This window comes from Bos indicus, chromosome 21 (genome assembly GCF_029378745.1).
Source record: "Bos indicus isolate NIAB-ARS_2022 breed Sahiwal x Tharparkar chromosome 21, NIAB-ARS_B.indTharparkar_mat_pri_1.0, whole genome shotgun sequence".
NCBI classification, from domain to species: Eukaryota; Metazoa; Chordata; class Mammalia; order Artiodactyla; family Bovidae; genus Bos; species Bos indicus.
The window spans coordinates 36223417-36243042 of NC_091780.1; the positions used below are offsets into that span (position 1 = coordinate 36223417).

The 19626-nt window shown below is 39.7% G+C and overlaps 1 long non-coding RNA gene across 4 annotated transcripts in view; it reads right to left on the minus strand.

The window, feature by feature from the left end:
- LOC139178222 (uncharacterized) overlaps nucleotides 1–19626 on the minus strand; it is a 381844-nt gene that overhangs the window by 321642 nt on the left and 40576 nt on the right. For all 4 annotated transcript variants that reach the window (XR_011562645.1, XR_011562643.1, XR_011562646.1 and 1 more), the window contains exon 2: nucleotides 2064–2140. This is a non-coding gene — a long non-coding RNA (uncharacterized lncRNA). The remainder of the gene's footprint in view (nucleotides 1–2063; nucleotides 2141–19626) is intronic.

Genomic DNA, 19626 nt, shown 5'->3' on the forward strand with positions numbered 1-19626 from the left:
ACAGAAGAACGTTCAATACATACAGTAATTAGGCTTTTAGCTTTCTGTTCAATGACAGTGAAATATTTCTATTGGTTCACTTGCAGAAGTATTTATTTTTAAATTACCTGTAATGATTAAGCACAGAAAAAAAATAAGGATTACAAAAGGCAACCTAACAAAATTCAATTTATTCCATAATAATACTACTTAAGAACTAATGCTTTCATTTTGTGTAAGGCATTTTGAAGACTTAGAAACTCAAGTTTCCCAATATCTTGCAGATGATTTTAGAAGAGAAAATTAAGAACTCTAAACTCTAATTTGGGGTCAAACATAAGGGAAAACAACTTAATGAGCTCCTAAAAATGCAATGTTCTTTTATAAAATGAGAAATCCTTCTGTAACCTGAAAAATCTGTTTTCTCTCAAATATTTTTCTCTAATGCTGTTTGGTTACCTCCTAAAGTCATTATTTCCAGCAGTCACAGAAATCCTCAGCTGTGTAGGCGGTCCCAGTAAATTTAGCAGCCAAGCCACATTGTGACATGTTAAGAATAGGCGTCCATAAATCTTCTCCAGCTTCTCTTGAAAAGATTAAATCTTTCTTTTCAAGAATTTGCTAAATTTCTGGAAATGCTGTAATATAATAAATGACTTGTAGACAAGTCTGAAGAGAGAGTAGAAGATAATGGAACCCCTTGTCTCACGAACCAAAGCAGAAGCTGAAGAAACGTCTGGACCTTTCACTTTACCCAGCAGTAAAAGGGGGAAGAGCTGCTTGCAGTAGCTCTTGGACATGAGCAGAGCCCTGTCAACACCTCCAAAGAAGCCCCTCTATTGTTAAGAGGGGTTTCTGTTTTCAGGACCAATCTCTTTAGAACGGAAATGTTATAAACAAGGTTTCAAACAAAGTAAAAGTTGCTCAGTCATATCCAACTCTTTGTGATCCCGTGGACTGTAGTCCATGGGATTCACCAGGCCAGAATACTAGAGTGGCTAGCCATTCCCTTCTTAGGGGATCTTCCCAACTCAGGGATCGAACCCAGGTCTCCTGCATTGCAGGCGGATTTTTTTACCAACTGAGCCACGAGGAAGCCCTTCAAACAGAGGAGACCTTCAAGAATCTGAATTTCATTGTTCTTCCTTATACATATTTGAGGAAGATGATTTAGGATCATTTACTCTGTCCCCCCAAATCTACTTCAAATATATTTCCTAAGCTTCCTCTGAATAGGAGGGCTTCCGTTGTGGCTTAAATGGTAAAGAATCTGCCTGCAATGCAGGAGACCTGCGTTTGATCCCTGGGTTGGGGAGATCCCCTGGAGAAGGGAAAGGCTACCCACTCCAGTATTCTGGCCTCGAGAAATTGGAGAATACTTCAGATATATTTCCTAACCTTCCTCTGAATAGGAAGGGCTCACTGCATTGAGATATACATGGAGGAGGCTTTATCTACTTAATATGTGTCTCTGTCAGTGTGGGCTGCCTTAACAAAGTGCCATAGACTGGTGGCTTAATACCAACAGAATTTTATTTTTCCCAGTGCTAGAGGCTGAAAGTCTGATATTAGAGTGCCAGTATGAATGGGCTCTGATGAAAGCCTTCTTCTGATGTGCATACTTCTCACTGCATCCTCCCAGGGTGGAAAGAGGCTAGAGAGCTGTCCAGAGTCTCTTTTATAAGAGTGTTAATCCCATTGGTGAGGGTTCCAACCCCCATGATCACATCACCTCCCAAAGGTCCCACCTCCTAATATCATCCCATCGGAGGTTAGCATTTTAACATATGAATTTTGAGATGACAGAAATATGCAATCTATAACAATGTGAGTAGGAGAAGCCTAGACTGTCTAGCATAAGCCGATGAGGAATTTACTCACAGAATACTGGACAGGTAAGAGAACTGAAGAGAGGGAATGAATGGGCTCTGGGAAAGGAGGATCCAAAGTTGCTTCAACGTAGTCAAAAGAAGGGCATTCTTACTGGGGTTTGCAACATGGAGACCTCTGCATCAGCTGTTCTCAAAGCATGTGTTTTGAAACTCTGATACTTCTAAATGCCAAGGAAATCCAGTCTCACTTACCAGGAGTCACAGGTTCTCTCACTGGCTGAGGAGGGCACAGCCGTCAGGGTCATATGGAATGATGAAGGCACAGTTCCCTGGAAGAAAAAAAAAAAAAAAAAATACTCCTCTTACCAAAAGAAGAAAGTGGGAATTTTGAACAGCAAGAAATGTACATAAAAGAAAAAAGAAATAATGTCATAAAAAAGCAAGTTTAACCACTCAGTCAGATAATTCTGGTTTAAAAAGCTGATCTTCAACTCTCTCATTAGCACTTGCTCCTTTCCCCTATACTGCATTTTTCCTAAAATAGGTAAAGTTGCTCTTATTTATATCCCATTTGATGGAACAGTGGAGAAGAAAGAGTCTGAGAAAGAATAGGAAAGCTCTAGCAGGTACACACCGGCTCCAGATACCATGTAAAACCATACCAACTAGACAGATCCATACGCATTAGACACGTTTATCTAGACATGGCTCCATACCCACTGAAAGACCCTAAAACCACATGGCTATTCTTCTCTTATACCTTTGAGTATCTTCTGACTCTTACCTTAAGAGGTAGAGTCTTGCTATTTGATTTTAGATCATTCTGTTACCAGGATGTCTATTTAACTGCAATCTATTGGCACTACTCTTTGTTAAAAGTCCCCCGAAGTGTGGTTATGTTGTGACCCTCAGCATCTACAGTTTCAAGATTAGTTTCTCAGGACATCACTTTGGACAATAAATGTTTTTTCTACTCTCCAGCAACCTCCAACCCCACATGCCAAGTCTGACTCATAAAAAAAGGACCTACAACCTGAAGAAATGGTTCTTGAGAAAATACATTTTCACCTAGGGAAAAATATATATCTCAGTTCCACTAGTCTCCAGGCTCTTTATTTATCTCTGTATCCTTGGAGCACCTAATGTGTGCTTAGCGTGATCATTAAACAAATAGCTGAAGAATCGAGTTAGCATATGAATAAACATTTACACGTGGCTGGCTATCAACCAACTTTCATCCAGAAATGTTTAGAGAACAAATCTTAGAGATTATCTCATGTAACTCTATCACTTATTATAAGCTTGGACATAGAGGCCTGGGAAAGGAAAATGACTATAGTAGGAGAGGAAATTAGAGTGAAATGTTCTGATTTTAAGTTCAATACCTTTGCCATTATAATATCCAGGTAATTCATAACATGTTCTCAAAGTGTGGCATCTCCCAGGTATACCTGTTTTTTGTTTTAATAGATACCTCTGTAGACTAAAAACCAGGTTATATTTAAATGAAGAGTGTTAGAATAATAAAGAAGCAGCCTTTGAGACTGAGGTTTGGGACAGAGACTGCCTAATTTTAGTCTTAGCCCTATACATGGTCAGTATGAGATGCTCCATTCGTATAGAAGGGACGAGCACCGCCCTGCCTTCTCAATCTACCCATAATCTTCACTGTTCAGCCCCCAGACTAGGAAGAGCTGACTCAGGGGGATATTTCCTTGGGATGCCATGATAACCAGAACCTCTATCTATTGGCACGCTTAAGTGATCTTTGACGGAAGGGGGTTGCATTTCTGCAGTCTTTGTCTTATATTTTTGCCCCATTCAAAGCAGAGGGCTGCTGCCGGTGCCTCCGTTGTGAGAGGGAATGCATGGTGACAAGACAGCCACTCCAGCAACCAGCTCTGATCTGCCATTGATCACCTTCACAGTTGGGTGGTATCTTAAGCTCAGGACCTACCCCCCCCCACAATTAAAGTGTCTCTTCTGGCCCCATCACATTTAATCTGCTAAACACCCTTCAATTTAGGTTATATGCTAATGACCCACAATTATCTATTTCAGAACTAGACCTCATTTTTTAGTTCTAGACCCATTTATAATATATCCTAATAAACTTCTCATAGACATCCTAAGTTTGATCTACCTAAAATGAAATTCATGATAAAATCTACTTTTTATATCCTGTTTCCAAGTCAGAAATCTGAGTTTCATCCTAAAATCCTCCTTTTACTTATCAATCACATCCAATTTATTGATAAGTCTTATTGACTCATTGGAAAAGACCCTGATGCTGGGAAAGATTGAAGGTAGGAGCAGAAGGGGATGACAGAGGATGAGATGGCTGGATGGCATCACTGACTCAATGGACATAAGTTTAAGGAGTCTCCGGGAGTTGGTGATGGACAGGGAAGTCTGGTGTGCTGTGGTCCATGGGGTCGCAAAGAGTTGGACAGGACTGAGCGACTGAACTGAACTGAACTGATTGATTCCAGTGGTTTGAGGAACTGGTTTCAATGCCTGGTCTCTCTTGTCTAACTGTAGAGTGGTTTTCTCAGAGTGTGGATATTGGCATGATTAATACATAAAGCTATTCTGAAAAGAGATCTGGTGAAAAGTAACTCTAGCTCTGAAAAATTTCTTGGGCCAGTTAATCACCTACCCAAATGGGTTTCAACCTATCTTCCTTTCAACCTATTCAAAATGGGTTACCTAAATAATTTTTTTCACTTTGAACAAATTTGTATGAATAATATGGAAGAAAAAATGTTATCAAATATTCAAAGCAGAAAACAAACAAACAAACTTTTCCTCCTCTGATCCTTTTGGGTTAATCATGTTGCACGGGTTTGATATCACTGAATCTACTCTAACACAAACAGGCAAAAATGAGAGTCAACTGCCTGATCTAAGAGGAAGGGTTATTTTGAATCTTAAGCCAAACTCTGTGTCTTCACCAAACACCAGGGGGTAGACGTCAAATCTATTTAATTTTTTTTGTTTGTTTGTTTACAGAAACCACAATGATATGGGTAAATTACATTAAAAACTCATTTTGGTGATTATACCTAGCTTCATATAAAAGTACAAGAGCCACACCAAAAAATCAAGTGATAAAACACCCAGGTTACTACTGGCATTATAATATCCATCATTTTTATATAGGCTCTAAACTAAGAAAAATGAAAAGTCAAATTACATTTGCCTATACTGCTCATGAAGGGCTCTGGTAATGCATCTGTAAAGCAGAGACCTGTGACCTAATCTGCCAATACAGAGAAAATGACATGGATATGAATCTCCACTCTTAATAGTCAAGGAGCTGCCTGGATATACTTTATTCTCATATTCACCTTTGAAAATTGGGGTCTGGTTTAAAAAAAAAAAGACACAGTCCCCAAAGACTTCTCATCACACCTACAATTTAGAAAATATTTTCAAGGCAATTTTCAGTACAACCTTCTGATACAAGAAACAATTCCAGACCCATTCCCAGCCCATGAAAGGGAAGTATGTCACCACTATTTGAGCCTGGACTGGGAGGATCATTTTAAATCTAATCCATTCTTTGTCACTGCAATAGTTGTCTGAAGCTCTTTCTCCTCATCTGCTAAACAAGATCATCTTCACCCACTTAAGACTTCTTGATGAAGTGTGATGGCTTTTAAGGAAATTTAAATATAGCAAATATGTTTTTAAGAATACTCTGAGTATGATTTTGTGCTTTCTACCTAAAAATGTAAAATGACATTTAATTTTAGATTTGTGTTTCCTCCAAAAAGCATTCCTTTCCCAAAATAATGTTTGCTGGCTTGAATGGTAAGGTTATGGATGATTTTGGTCTCTCTACGTTATAAACTCTGTAATACTGAGTCAACTTAAGAATTAAAATAAATTTTAAAAATGAAAAGGCTTCCCTGGTGGCTCAGATGGTAAAGAATCTGCCTGCAATGTAGGAGACCCAGGTTCGATCCCCTGGGTTGGGAAGATCCACTGAAGAAAGGAATGGCCATCCATTCCAGTACTCTTGCCTGGAAAATTACATGGACAGAGGAGCCTGGCAGGCTACAGTCCATGGGGTTGCAAAGAGTCAGATATGACTGAGCAGAGTATGTATTGAACACATATATGTTGGACATATTTTCTAAATCATGCCCCGTATAATAAAGTTGTAACAAATAATGAGTAAAAGAGAGGGAAAACCAGTAAAGAGACGGTAAGTATAGAATGGGGTAAGCATACGAATTATATGGAGAGAGGGACAGGCTGTCCTAGAAGAAAGAAAAAGCTAAACATTGCAAAATTCAGATGAAGGATAGTTCTTTCATTTAGCATTTGCTACAATTCTATCTTGCACAGCATTGTGAGTAAAAGAGTTAATTTAATTTCTCTCATGATAGGAAATATTTTCCTCCCAGGAAGAGTTAACCTCAGTTCTCATAAGGACACAATTCCAAAGAACAAATCTCAAGGAAATGTTCTCAACAGTGGACGTCCCTTCCTCAAATAAACACAGCTATTTAGTGTCTATAGTTTTTCAGTTTTTGCTCATCTTTTTCTAACCCTCTCACATAAAAGGCACTGCAGGATGGGCCCAGAATCTGACTTTCAGCTCTATCTGTGTTCCCATCTACCTTTCTGTAAGTAAGCTTCAAAGAGAGGTCTAATTTAAGACGTACGGTGTGTTCAAACCTGTAGTTTCAGATAAGGATTCTCCCTCTTACATAATGCATTTTAAAATGAGAGCAAAAAGCCCATGTCAGTGTTGGATTTTCACTGCTTGGCTCTCAGTCTTCTTGAGGGCTTAAACTGAAGGAGATCAGGGTTTGTGAGCCACAGTAATTAGTGCAGGTGGCAGTAAGACTCGTAGAACTGTTGATGAAAAGAAACCATCATTTCTGTTAAACTCCTTAGGGTCTTTTTTCTGAAAGGGAGCCTTGCTATATTTCTTTTTAAAGCTTGGATCAAATAACTTAAGCAGACGCTATGACAATACTATTTGAAGGAAAGAAACCTATGGTATGACTCACTCACCCACCAAAAGAGACTCACTCTATACACCTACTTTTTCCTTGGCTTTACTTTCTGAGTCTTCTGAGTCAAAGCCTTTGAAAATCAGTCTGCATGTCAAATCCCCATGAAAATCTACTTGCACACATCTTTACTGTTCATCCTTATCCATTTCACCTTTTTCAGTGTAAGCTGAAACAATTTAGTGATTCATTAATAAGGTCCACATTTACCAGAAATCTCATTTTTCTCTCCAAGTTACCACTGCTTTAGTGCCCATCACCTCATCTGCTGAAGACTGAGAGAAAATTCCTTTATCCTCAGAATTTTACAAATCCTCCAGTTCACCTCAACTCTCCTCTCTGAGAGCCTCGGTTACTGAAGAGACAAACTTGCATATCAAGGTCAGAAAACTGTCCTTAGCAGCTTCTACTCTAGTATATAAAATCACCTGATTTCATTTGCCCTTGAGAGTACTGGGAAAATTTTTAATTGAGTAGAGGGTACTCTTAAAGAATTAAATTTGGTGCTCATATTATATCCAAATACCACTGCAAATAACAGATATACTGCCTGCCACAGAGTAGGTTTGCTGAATGAGTCCTTGTAAAGATTGTAGAGCTACTGTCTGAGATTATCTGGTTGTGCAATATTTTATTCAAAAAAATTTTACTGAACATTTGCATGGCAGGCATAGATGCAATGTGCACTGTGACCTCGAATCCATCATCCTGCCTCCAAACTGAAAAGTAGCTTCGTCATTTTTAGATAGATGAAAATTTGTATTTCAGACATACTTCATCTTGCAAAGTATGTCTGATTCTAAAAAAAAAAAAGTATGAAAATATCCCTTTATTTTGTAATTCTAGAGACATCTTAAATCAGAAAGAAACCAAATGCTTAAAAATTATCCTAAAATAAGGTAATTCAACAATCCCACTTACATATGAGGAGACCGAGGACTAGACTAAACTTATCTAAGGTAAAGAGGGCAGTTATAAATACCTTTTCTTGGGAGGTAAGGTGAAAAGGAAAGTTACAAATAATAACTCATCCTTTCCTCTCAATATTAGGCTGTCTCTGTGAACCCTTTCTTCTTATTAATAGTTTTCTAGTTAATCAAATAATTCCCCATATTTGTCATATATTATTTTAGGAATGTTAGTGTAACTGCAGGTTCTCATTGATTCTGCTGCCCTAAAATGGGACTATATCTGTCTTTCCATAAACCTCTGGGCATTGTCTCCAAGAAAAAGATTCTGGATTTTAACCATTATTATTATTATTAGGTTTTTCTTTATGCACTACTCGATTCTACACACATTTCATTGCGTCTTTCAGCAGAGGTGAAAACTAATAAGAAACCATAATTTATTGAATGAAAGCAGTTCATTTATTTGAGGACAATTAACTAACCCCTCTTTAGCATTCCATTTTTCCAGTTAATTTATCTCAATTACCTTGCTTCTTTATGAGATAACTTGTTGATACATTTTTGACCCAGAGTGAATGCATATTAAATGGGACTAATGTATTAACATTATTTGCCTTTACCAAATATTTCCAAGACATCTCCTTCATGAATATCAACAAAGAAGGAGAGAAACAGGGCATGCACTGGGAGTCTGTTATACAACAGCAACATTTTAGTTATGCCGTCACATTTAACCCTGTATCATAGTGAAAATTGCTTCTGGAAGCTTTAAATTTTGAAACATGAGAACAGTGGGGCCCAGCAAGGTTCAACAGCTGGTCCAATGACACACAGTTAATGAGAGGTGGGGACAAGACACAAGTCCAGGTCTGACGATAACAAAGCCTATTATCTTTCCAACACAGTACTCTGACTCACAGGCAAATGAGAAAACAAATCCCCTCTAGAGATAAGATCTGGTGTCTGGAAAGATTAAATGACATACAGCAAAGGGACACTTTGAGTCATGGAGAGCCAGGTGCCATTCCTGTGTTCTGGACTGAGGTCTGCCTTGAATGTGTCCTTAAAGCCCAATCCTCCGTAGGGAACCGTGTTTTCCATCTGTGTGTTGCAAGCTTCCCACTCAGGAAAGGTTCCAGATTGACATCTGGCAATTTAAAGTTCCCCTAGAGTTATATAGGATGAGAATCTGGCTTATATTTTCTTTTCCCAACATAGCGGCTCATCATGACTCGGCTGTCACGGGCTGTTACAGTGGTTGGCAGGCTTGGTGTGTGCAGGAAGTCGGGGTGACAGAGCCAGGATGCCTCAGTGGTTAAGGATGAGAACAGAGGTCCCGAGCACTGCCACTGACTCCAACTCCTGCTTTAGGCAGTCACTTAACCTCTCTCTGCCCAGTCTTCCCATATAGAATGGAAACAGGAACACTGATAAAAATCCTCAGAGAAGCTATGAGGCAGAACCCCTCCACAATTAACACACAGAGAGAACAATGGAAAAGTTTAAAACCATTTCAGTGTGAGATCATTCGGTATAAATGTCATTAAAATGATTACTGTTTGGCAATTCTGGTCCAGCAAGTCTTCAATATAGCATTGGCTGCTGTGTGTAGCCAGCCTTTTAGGAACTGCTGAGGCAAGAACTGCTTTGTGGAGATTTTGAAGGACAATAATAGAAAAATCAAATTTTTAAGAAGTGCATTAGATCCTCTATTCTCCAGCTTTCCAAAGGCTTCTTGATGCCATTTTCTACATCTTCTTCAAGTTTTGCGTGATCCCTAGTCCCTGCATTAGAGTTTGCATCAAAGAAACTATCAGTTGAGAGTCACTAGTTCAATGAATCAACAGTTCAAGGCCAAGAGAAACCATAATGAAAGGTCCTTGGGACTTTAACTGTTGGATAGAATGGCTAATGGCTCTGACTTTCCTTGTATTATGTGGAAATAATTCCTAAGTGCCAAATTGTTAAGAGGTTTCATATTTCCATTTTCCAGTTTCTTTGGGCTCTCTAAACATGCAGTCAGTTGCACAGGTGTATAGCTTGGGCAAACACCCACTAAAGCTTTACTGGACCCTCAAGCTCCTAAGAAAGTGACCATCCACACCTGTTCATGCCTGGGTGGTGTCCTCCTTCACTGCTTTGCTTCTCCCATCTATGTGAGAAATGAGACTTGCTCTCCATAAGATGTGCTTCATATGCTATGACTGCACTTTGGACCCTCTATTTTTTTTTTTAAGTCAAGGTAATGAAAGAAAGAAAAAGTGAAGGCTTTTTAATAAATGCTGCTGTGGCCCAAAAATGTGTTATGCAGTACTGTGCTACTGAGCAGGGTTGGGGTTGCAGGCCACTTGCATAGGTATCACCTGGAAATTGTATTCAGTCCCACCGAGAGCTTCAGAATCGGAATCCTTGGTCTAACAATATCTCCAGGTCATTCGTATGTACATTAAGAGTGAGAAGCACTGGTCTAGAATCTGTGTTTTAGGATAAGTAGGAAAGGTTAAGATTACAATTAAAAACCAACTACTTTTGAAATTAGCAGTTAGTATCGAGCCCCATCATTGCTACTGAGCATGTGTGCATGCGTGCTCAGTCGTGTCCAACGCTTTGCAACCACATGGACGGCAGCCTGCCAGTTTCCATTATCCATCAGATTCTCCAGGCAAGAATACTAGAGTGAATTACCATTTCCTTCTCTACGGGATCTTCCCAACGCAGGAATCAAACCCTTGTCTCCTGAATCTCCTGCATTGGCAGGCGGATTCTTTACCACTGAGCTACCTGGGAAGCCCCATTACTCCTGGAGCTTTGTCTCATATATAAAAATTGTTCACTCTTGTTGTCTGAGACATTGTGAAGAGCTTGAAAACTAATAAGGCATAAAGACCATCTTCCCACCTGTGCAGTTTTGACGACCGCCCCCCCCCCCCCCCACTCTTCCTATTTCTGCTTTGATACTTGAGGATTTCTCCATATACACCTGATGCTACTCTCCCCTCTTTTCTAGGTAAATAAGAGGCCAGAGTGTCTTCCTAACTTCCAATCCTCTCTTCTGTCTCACCTGCATCAAACTGACAACTCTCTGAAGAGCTCAGACTAGTTTTCTTTATAAATAACCCTGAGTCCTTTAGATTTGTCATAAGAGGAGGGAGAAAGAAGCAGTGGAACTCTCTAACTAGCTTACTTTGGCTCCTGGATGCCAAGGCAGATGTTACAAATGACACAACATCTCTGCTCAGGGCCTCAGTGTGGAAATTACTCAGCAGAGCAGACACGGGCCTTTCTGTTTTACTGCCAGTTATGAGCTTGTGAATAGCACACCACACTGCCCTGATTAGTGGGTGCTTCCCCTCCCTCCTCATAATCACAGGGACTGGAGCAGAATGATAAGAAGAGCCTCCAGGATAGAGTTGGTGTGGGGCTGCCCTCTCTCTTCTCCTCTTTCATTGTGCTTTTCTTAATGCAGACAACCCTTTGAAGTGTGATTTTTTTTTCTTTTTTTCTTCTGATTTTGACCAACTCACCTGAGCCATCAGAAGCTCCATATTTCCAATGTAGTTCCCTCATCACTGTCCTGACTGAGGCTTGAAAGCACCCGAGGGAGAGCTTCGATGCTAGTGCACAGCTGTTGGGTTGTACCATTCCCTGCTGCCTACCAGGGAATGGTGGTTCTCCTATTGTACTGCAATGAATAATCACCTTAATTTTTATTAGAGGCTTATCTGCAGACCTTGCCTAACTTTTCTGAAAAGCCTGAGGGAATTTGCCAGTTGATTTAGGAGTCCTGTTAGTATAGCTGAGGGATTTCTTCTGGGAAGCTCATCCAAGATTTCAACTCTGTCCTTTTCTTTTTTTGAGTATGCAGGCAAGGGCGGATGAGTGAGCAAGAGAGGATGTCTGGGCTGGAGCTCACAGTGCTCAGGTGTGTATGACTCATTTTCTTTGGATCCCGGTGGTATAGAGCTCTGACGCTAACCTTCCTTGACTTACTGAAGGGCACAGGAGAAAAACAAGTGGCAAGTGGCTGCATTAAGGTTCTGAGAAGAGGGCACAGATGCTGTCTGGCAATGGACAATTTACCCTGTCTGTGTGATTAGGTACAGAGTTAACCTGTTAAGCAGTGTCGGACTATTTCTTTTACGATAATGAGCATCCATCTAATCTTAAACATACACAGCTCAGAAATGTGACCTTTCAATATGTAATTCTAAAAGAGAAAATAGCTCTTGAGTCCTTTACAATGATGAAGACTTACTTTAAACCAAAGAAGAAAACTGCTTTCATCTTGAACTGCTAACTGTGATCAATTGGTAGTGGTTCTTGGAGTTCTATGTTGGGGAGAATATTGAAGCAACCTCAGGGCTCATGGAAAAGAAAACTAGAGTAAATTACATAGAAGGGAACGGCTTCATTGTACCTCATCCTTTCTCTATACCATTCATACATATTCTAACTCTTAATTCATTACTGTTTGGAAGAAAAAGAAAATCTCCAACTGCTGAGAGATAGCTAGCTCTGATCAGCTCATAGGTGTTTTATTATTTCAAGATACAGGGTTACTGGGGGAAAAAAAAAAAAAAGATACAGGGTCTACTGGATAGACCAAAGCAGCTTGCCTGGATAAATGTTACCAGCCTGTTCTAACTATACTGTACTGTTTGAACAAAACTATGCAGTTTTCTTTTTTTGTTCTGTTCTCATATTTCTCTGGATTTGGTGTTAGAAGTCTCAGGCTAAAACTGCATGACTGTGGGCTAGTCCCTCAACATCTCTAAGCTTCAATTTCTTCTTTTGAAGGCAGATGGAAAGTACAGATATGTCAATAAAGTCACAGTAGAAGTCACTAGACATGAATTGTCTCAAAAGACTTATGAGATGGGAAAGGAGAAAAACAGAATGGACTTAGCTTGAGCATAACATAGATACTGAGTAAATGGCAGTTTTATTTGAATCCTACTAGTCTCCTTATGAAATGGAAACATCAAAATATATGGAAAAGCAAACGATTTTAGTTGCAGAATGGGTGTTAAATATTTGGAAAGAATATGGGCATTTATGTGTGGACTAGGTCCCTCTAATGAGGGGAACAGATGCACATAAATGGTTTATTCTCTAATATTTGTGAATAAATATGTGACTCTCTGGAGTCACATAGAGTTTCTTATATGGTATATCTTTTCTTTTAATGTCTAGAGGCAAAGGCTCTCTTCTAGTTTATACTGAATAGACACATAAATGTACCTATATATTTTTTACATATCTGAGTCAGTAGGCAGTGACTGTTGATAAAGTTCATTGTAAAAGATCATCTGTAAAGAAAACTAAGAAAGCTAAAGCAATGGATTTGGTTAAGTTTCTTCAACCAAAGTGAGATAAAATGAAAATGATGAAAGTAAGGAAACAGATGTTTATAGAACAGGTATTTTCTCCATTAATAACTAAAACCTAAGTACTGTCAAGACAGGCTGATAGTGTTTATCCAGGCAAGCATAACCTTGATAGATAACTTTCCATCCACTATTCCTGCTGGTGGACCATCTCAGATGTCCTGGGCTTCAGTTCCTAGGTGATGCCTCTTCCCATTGCACACATCTCTCACTTCCAGAAAAAGGTCTGAAGGACAATTCTTACTTTGACACTTACCAACTTTGTGATCCTGGGTGAGTGTCTTAACTTCTTTCTACCTCATATCCCTCACTTGTGAAATGGAGATAATAATAAGTATTATCACTCTCATTTTCTGGTGAGGCTTGAAAGAAATATATTTGAAACTCAAAAACTTTGCGGCACAAAAATGTTAGCTTCTCTCTTCATGTTCAGTTCAGTTGCTCAGTCGTGTCCGATTATTTGAGACCCATGGATGCAGCATGCCAGGCTTCCCTGTCCATCACCAACTGCCAAAGCTTGCTCAAACTCATGTCCATGTCCATTGAGTCAGTGATGCCATCCAACCATCTCATCCTCTGTCATTCCCTTGTCCTCCTGCCTTCAATCTTTCCCTGCGTCAGGGTCTTTTTCAACGAGTCTTCATGGTAATAATAGCATTAACTTCAACCTGAAAACCTCAATACATGAACACTGGATGGGGTTCATCAGAGGTTCTCAGGGTACAGTCTGCAGACCCCTAGATTTCCGATGCCCTTTCAGGTCTGTGAGGTCAAAATTTTTTCAAAGTAATACTAAGGTGTTATTTGCCTTTTTCACTTTATTGGTTTTGCACAGATAATACAAAGGCAGTGATGGGGAACTTCTGCTTTTTCCACATCACCGCTCATTCTAACACCACCAAAAAAGCTGAACAGACTGAAATATCAACTCTTCTTGGATCTCGAAGACAGGTCAGGACACAAGCTCCAAGACTGGAGAGACAGGCGAATACAAGGAGTCACAGAGCAGAGACTCAGAGCAGAAAATGCAGTGGAAAGCAGTGCTAGAGTAGCAAAACCTGGACTGTAATTGATGAACTGCTGGAGGCTGAGTGTGAACAAGTTCTGAGAGCTAAAACTCCAGGAGGACCAAGTCACAGGGGCAACTTCACAGTTTTGTAAGTTCTACCTTAACCAGGTTGCCACAGTAAATAAAAATCTTTTTATAATTCTTACAGGGTAGGGGTGGGGAAAAGGAATGATTTTGAAATAGAACACTCTTTGCTTAACAAGGCCTCAAGAGAAACTAGTTAACCAGGACCCAATCTGATGGGGTTAGGTCATGAGAGCATGACTGATCTAGGGAAACTGATCATGAGAAACTGATCATGAGAAACACTTGCGAAATTCACAGTCCACAGGCATAGTGTCACCAAAAGCAGTGGTGGGAAAAACTGCTATAATTTACGACGGATCAACATAGCACTGCCAAAATATACTAGTAGTTATTACATTCTTTACCAACATATCCTCTAAGTTAGAAAAGTTTGTAAAAGTTAGTAATTTCATTAAATCTCAATCTATGAATACACATCTGATGAATATTTCTATCATGAAATGAGAAATAGGAATAAAGCATATTTACTGTACACGAAAGTAAAATGGCTGTCTCAAGAAAAAGTACCAGTTTTTGAGTTGCAAACTGAACTAGCTACCATTTTCATGAAAAATTTATTTTTAAAACACTTGAAAGAATGACTGACAGATTTATGTATTTGCCATTCATTTTTTCTAAAATTAAGTGAGTTTGTTTCTTCAAGGAAAATAACTTTCAGCATTTGTTGCAAGCTATAACGTTCAAGCTTTCACATAATAATTAGAACTGTGGGAAAAGTTTATCCATTATTACAAACTTGGAAGTTTCTCTGTATGTTAAGACTTTTCTCCTAAGAACAGTGGTGAAATTAATAAATGTGGTATGACTCTTTGCTGTCGCATGATAAAACTATATCAATTTTAGAAGGTTTGTATAACTAAAAAGTAAGATTTCACAAATTAATGCCTGCCATTACAACAATATGCATGGGTAAAGATACATACAAAGTGTAAGGCAAGCTAATGTATTACCTTAGATGTGCAGATGACACCACCCTTATGGCAGAAAGTGAAGAAGAACAAAAGAGCCTCTTGATGAAAGTGAAAGTGGAGAGTGAAAAAGTTGGCTTAAAACTCAACATTCAGAAAATGAAGATCATGGAATCCGGTTCCATCACTTCACGGCAAATAGATGGGGAAACAGTGGAAACAGTGGCTGACTTTATTTTTGGGGGCTCCAAAATCACTGCGGATGGTGATTACAGTCATGAAATTAAAAGATGCATACTCTTTGGAAGGAAAGTTATGACCAACCTAGACAGCATATTCAAAAGCAGAGACATTACTTTGTCAACAAAGGTCCGTCTAGTCAAGGCTATGGTTTTTCCAGTGATCATGATGGATGTGAGAGTCCCTTGGGTTGCAAGGAGATCCAACCAATCCATCCTAAAGGAGATCAGTCCTGGGTGTTCACTGGAAGGACTGATGCTAAAGCTGAAACTCCAATACTCTGGCCACCTGATGCGAACAGCTGACTCATGTGAAAAGACCCTGATGCTGGGAAAGACTGAGGGCAGGAGGAGAAGGGGACGACAGAGGATGAGATGGTTGGATGGCATCACCAACTCAATGGACATGGGTTTGGGTAAACTCTGGGAGTTGGTGATAGACAGGGAGGCCTGGTGTGCTGCGGTTCATGGGGTCACAAAGAGTCGGACACGACTTAGCAACTGAACTGAACTGAACTGAATGTATTCTAAGCTAAGGAGAACACACAAAATTTGACATGGTTTCAGATTTCTCACTGCAGCTAAACTTTTAGAAATGACCACTTTCTGAGTTTCAGTGTAACACCAAAGAGCAATATGTACAAATACTTGAAAATGTTATTAAAATATTCTTCTTTTTTCCAATTAAGTATTTGTTTGAGGCCAATCTTCTTGATGTATTTCAATAGAAACAATATATTTCATTAAATTCAATATAGAAATATACGTGAAAAATCAGAAGTCTTCTATTAAGATAGACATTTGTTGTTGTTTAGTCTATAAGTCATGTGTGACTCTTCTGCAACCCCATAGACTATACTCTGCCGGGCTCCTCTGTCCATGTGATTTCCCAGGCAAGAATACTGGAGTGGGTTGCCATTTCCTCCTCCAGGGGATCTTCCCAACCTAGGTATTGAACCCATGTCTCCTGCAGCTCCTGCATTGGCAGGCGGTTTCTTTACTATCGAGCCACCAGGGAAGGCAGACATTAGGATGTGCAAAAATGCAAAACAAGGTTCATCTTCCCCCTAAGTTTTTTTGTTTAAAAAACAGCTTTTTCAAATTAATGTTGACTATAACCTGTAATGATTTATTGCTGTTATTTTAAATAAAATTTTCTAAGTATTTATAATTCAGTAAATGCTGCTACTGCTGCTAAGTCGCTTCAGTCGTGTCCAACTCTGTGCGACCCCATAGACGGCAGCCCACCAGGCTCCCCCGTCCCTGGGATTCTCCAGGTAAGAACACTGGAGTGGGTTGCCATTTCCTTCTCCAATGCATGAAAGTGAAAAGTGAAAGTGAAGTCACTCAGTCGTGTCCAACTCTTTGAAACCCCATGGACTGCAGCCCACCAGGCTCCTCCATCCATGGGATTTTCTAGGCAAGAGTACTGGAGTGGGGTGCCATTGCCTTCTCCGATTCAGTAAACAGTGATATATATAACTCTCATGGACAAGAGTTCTTTGGTGTCCTCAATGATTTTTAAAAATAAACAGGGATCCTGAGAGAGATTTGAGGATTTTTGAGCTACACGCTAGGTTAGTGTTTCTCAAATGTCTTCTTCAGCTAACTGCTTCATAAACATCTACATTTCTTTTTAAAAAGTTAATTTCCCCAGTCCAAGGTCAACTGGATCAGAATCACTAGGTGGGGCCTATAAATCTGAATTTCAATTAAGCTCTGCTGGGTGAATCTCTTGCATAATAAAGTATGAGGATTTATACTATAAACAGGAGTAAGTCCATACTATCCAACATATGTAAATTAATCTAACAGCAATCACAGCTCATTGTGAGTACTCTTCACTCAACATCCCTACTCTGTAACCCCACTTCTTTTCCACAGATAAATGGTTAATGTTATCTCATCATAGTTCAGTTCAGTTCAGTTCAGTCACTCAGTCCTGTGCGACTCTTTGTGACCCCATGAATCACAGCACACCAGGCCTCCCTGTCCATCACCAACTCCCAGAGTTCAAACAAACTCATGTCCATCGAGTTGGTGATGCCATCCAGCCATCTCATCCTCTGTTGTCCTCTTCTTCTCCTGACCCCAATCCTTCCCAGCATCAGAGTCTTTTCCAGTGAGTCAACTCTTCGCATGAGATGGCCAAAGTACTGGAGTTTCAGCTTTAGCATCATTCCTTCCAAAGAAATCCCAGGGCTGATCTCCTTCAGAATGGACTGGTTGGATCTCCTTGCAGTCCAAGGGACTCTCAACAGTCTTCTCCAACACCACAGTTCAAAAGCATCAATTCTTCGGCACTCAACTTTCCTCATAGTCCAACTCTCACATCCATACATGACCACTGAAAAAACCATAGCCTTGACTAGATGGACCTTTGTTGGCAAAGTAATGTCTCTGCTTTTCAATATGCTATCTAGGTTGGTCATAACTTTCCTTCCAAGGAGTAAGCGTCTTTTAATTTCATGGCTGCAGTCACCATCTGCAGTGGTTTTGGAGCCCAGAAAAATAAAGTCTGACACTGTTTTCACTGTTGCCCCATCTAATTTCCCATGAAGTGATGGGAACAGATGCCATGATCTTCATTTCCTGAATGTTGAGCTTTAAGCCAACTTTTTCACTCTCCTCTTTCACTTTCATCAAGAAGCTTTTTAGTTCCTCTTCACTTTCTGCCATAAGGGTGCTGTCATCTGCATATTCTATCTCATCATAGATGGAATACAAAAAACTGAGTTTAAAAGAGCTAGATTCTGGTCCTTTCCCCTTCACTCATGTATACTCTAGGTGCACCTGTATATTGGGTCCCTGTGTTCACATATACTTTCAAAAGGAGACGTAATCTTGAATGAAAAGGGGAAGGCCCAGGATAATCTGGCAAAGTTTTAGAATGATGATTTTACTTTGGATATCCTCACCAAATTATTGATACTGCCTTGGGGGGCAAACCCAGCCACTCAGAGTGAGAATATCTGAGGTTTTCTTTTTGATTTTTTTTATTGTGGTAAGATAAAACAAAATTTCCCATTTTAACTTTTTAAAGGATACAGTTCTGTGGCTTTAAGTACATTCACATTGTTGTACCACCACCACCACCATCCGTTACCAGAATATTTTAATCTTCCTGAATTGAAACCCTACACTCATTGAACATTAACTCCCATTACGGCTTCTCCCAGGCCCTGGCAACCATTCTGAATTTCTTTTGTCTACCATTCAATGTGCAGGACAATTGTGGCAGGTGGTAACTGGGATGAATCTACAAGAGAACACCTACATCAAAGTGATAGATATGAGGACCACCCTGCCTTAGTACATACATATTTTGGTTAAGTTCAGTTCAGTCACTCAGTTGTGTCTGACTCTTTGTTACCCTATGGACTGCAGCACCCCAGACTTCCCCGACCATCACCAACTCCCGGAGCTTGCTCAGACTCATGTCCCTCAAGTCAGTGATGCCATCCAATCATCTCATCCTCTATCATCCCCTTCTCTTCTCGCCTTTAGTCTTTCCCAGCATTGGGGTCTTTTCCAATGAGTCAGTTCTTTGCATCAAGGTGGCTGAAGTATTGGCGTTTCAGCTTCAGCATCAGTTCTTCCAATGAATATTCAGGATTGATTTACTTCCGGATGGACTGTTTGGATCTCCTTGCAGTCCAACGGACTCTCAAGAGTCTTCTCCAACACCACACTTCAAAAGCATCAATTCTTTGGTGCTCATCTTTCTTTATGGTCCAACTCTCACATTCATACATGACTACTGGAAAAACCATAGCTTTGGCTGGATGGACCTTTGTTGGCAAAGTAATATCTCTGCTTTTTAATATGTTGTCTAGGTTGGTCATAGCTTTTCTTCCAAGGAGCAAGTGTGTTTTAATTTCATGGCTGCAGTCACCATATTTACAACTTATTAGAAGTGAAGAAGAGTTTAACAAAAACTCCTGTCACATATGCTAGGCAGACAAACTTGAAGCTCCAGACATTCAACTGTCCAGATGCATTACGGATTTATGTTTTAATGTATCAGTCCATTATATATTTAATTATTTTGTGCCGGGGATAATTATCATGTGTTCTGGAGCAAATTCTATAATCACAGCGTTATAGATGAAATTCAGAACTGACATCAAAGGCTAAATAATTTAATTATCCATCTGAAAATTGGATCCAGCCATGGAGCACTC